This window comes from Propithecus coquereli, unplaced genomic scaffold (genome assembly GCF_000956105.1).
Source record: "Propithecus coquereli isolate 6110/MARCELLA unplaced genomic scaffold, Pcoq_1.0 Scaffold387, whole genome shotgun sequence".
NCBI classification, from domain to species: domain Eukaryota; kingdom Metazoa; phylum Chordata; class Mammalia; order Primates; family Indriidae; genus Propithecus; species Propithecus coquereli.
Window position 1 is genome coordinate 882,261 of NW_012149585.1, and position 2,608 is coordinate 884,868.

Here is a 2,608-nt window from a genome sequence, read left to right on the forward strand (position 1 = left end):
GTGACTTTGCATTGACTAATTGCTGTATTGTAGATGCTTAATAATTGAAAGAGTTTAAACCTGAGATGACTGAGCTATTATTTAAATTTAATGTTGTTTAAGAAGTTGAACTCAGAAACAGAAAGCAGAAGGGTGATTATTAGGGGCTGGGAAGTGGGGAAAATAGGAAGATGTTGGTAAAAGACTACAAACTTGCAGTTATAAAATAAATAAATTTTGGAGACCTAATGTACAGCATAGTAAGCATAGTTAATAATAATGTACTGGCTACTGGAAAGATGCTAAGAGATTAGGTCTCAAGTATTCTCACCACATGAGAAAACGAGTAGCTATATGAGGTGATGGATATGTTAATTAGCTTGATTGTGAAAATCGTCACAATGTAGAGGTACATGTAAACATCACGCTGTATATCTTATGTACAATTTTTGTCAGTGATTCCTAAATAAAGCTGAAAAATGTTGTTTCTGTTTGTCTAGATGAAGGTTTACTTACATTCACTCCTGTCAGCAAAATTGGGGTGCTAAATAAAATTATGTCATTAAGTCAGTTATTAAAAATAAAGAACCTGTATTTTCTAGTGTGAATGAACTTGTAGCTGCAGACAGTAAATATGTTTTTCTCATGTAAAAATATAAATATTTCCCATTTAGACAATATATATTTATTGACAGGATAGAATATATCTCCTCATTAATGAGTACTGATATACTTCAACTTGCTGAATTTCTAGTATCGCTCTAAATAGATAAAGCTATTATAAGATTATACAGTATCTTCAAAAGGACAGAAGAGGTAAAGTAAGAATTTTAGACTTTAAAATAATGATTGGTAAAAGAACATACAAAATAAAAGCTGAACCATTCACGAATCTGAAAGATATAATGAGTGGAAAATAATCCATTAAAGTGCTACTTATTAGGCTGTTCTTCGGGTCACATTTGTAATATTGTGAATAGAAAACTCTATAATATGCTGACTAGAGAATAATTTTATTAAGCATTATAAACTTTTCCAAAGTAATTTATGTCTAAAATTGGCAAATGCATGCAATTTGTAAGCTAATTTTGCTGATTAAAAATGTACATTAGAAGGAATTTGCCTTCTACAAGCAACATCTGAATATATTTATAAAGGGCAATTACATTCAAAAATAATCTACACGTTGGTGCTAGGTGTTAATTATTATATGATATGTAACTAATATGAGGTATAACCAAATATAAGTATTGGACTAGTCCCAAACATTGGAATCCTTGACATTGCTGAGGATCTCTTAGTAACGTTTTTGACACTGCTTATTGAGTGATATTTACCCTAAGAACATAATTTGTAAATACAAACATATTAAAGTTTACACTATTTATTTATTTCTGAATATGATGGGGGTACAAACTTTTTGGTTACATGAATTGCTTTAGTACAGTTTGAGTCAAAGTTATAAGTGTGTTCATTACACATGTAGTGTGCATTGTATCCCTTAGGTGTGAATTTCTTCATCCCTCCTCACCCCTCCCACCTGCTTGATTTTGGTTGAATTTTACTACCATATGTGCACATGAATGTTGATCTATAAGTTTCAATTTAGTAGTGAGTACATGTGGTCTTCGTTCTTCCACTCCTATGATACTTCACTTAAAAGGATGGTCTCCAGTTGCATCCAGGTTGTTACAAAAGGTCTTAGTTCACTAAGGCTGTGCAAATTGACCTCCCTGTCAGTAGGTGGCGCTTTCTGGAAGGAACAAGCTGCAATGTTATCTTTGGGTCCTGTGATCCACTGTAGTCGCCTAGGTGAATCATTCAAATTCCCCAGGTGGTGGATGGGGCCCTGGAACTTCCAGGTGAGTCCTTAATCTCTGCCTCAGCAGAGGTGGGTGGCGGAGTGTGGCGGGGCTGGTTTAGGTTAGCCTGCCCGCAGGCTCCACAGAAGCTGGCAAGGTAGCTGTTTTGGGAGGGGTGAAAGGTCTCCTACCTTCTGGGCAGAGCTACCAGGGAAAGGCTGAAGTGGCCCCACACAACCAGAAAGTCTTTGTGGAAGCAGGTTTGTCTGAGTTTCAAACATTGGTGGTCTACAGTGGGTTGCATTCCTCTCTGCCCTCCTCTGTTCCATAGTCTCCTTTTGGGGTCTGCCAGCAGGCCGGAGCCCAAGGCAGCCAACCTCCCCCATGACTGCACTGTGGGCCAGGAGGTTCCCCACCCAGCATCCCATCCTCAGCTGAGCATGCAGCCCTCCTGTGGAGGAAGGGGGGCCCCGCGAACATGTAGCAGCTAGGACCCACACTGCATTCGCCCTCCTGATCTGCGCATTTGTTGTCCCTCACCTGCCTAGACCAAGAAGGTCAATCCCTGATCATGCCAGGGAGAAGCGTGCTTGTCCTGAGTCGCCTATGGGTTGCCTGAGCAGGATTGATGTCCCTCTGCCTTGGGTCGCCGTCCCCCGCTCTGATGTAGCCACCAGACAAGCAGCACCAGGGAGGGCCGGCAAGCAGGGAGTTCACAGTCTGAGTACCCCTCGTCTGCTGCAGGACCCCAAGAGGAAAGGCCTGAGTCCCACACTCTGTGGAAGGCTCAGTGTGGTGGCTCAATTGTCTGTCTCAGCAGCTACAGG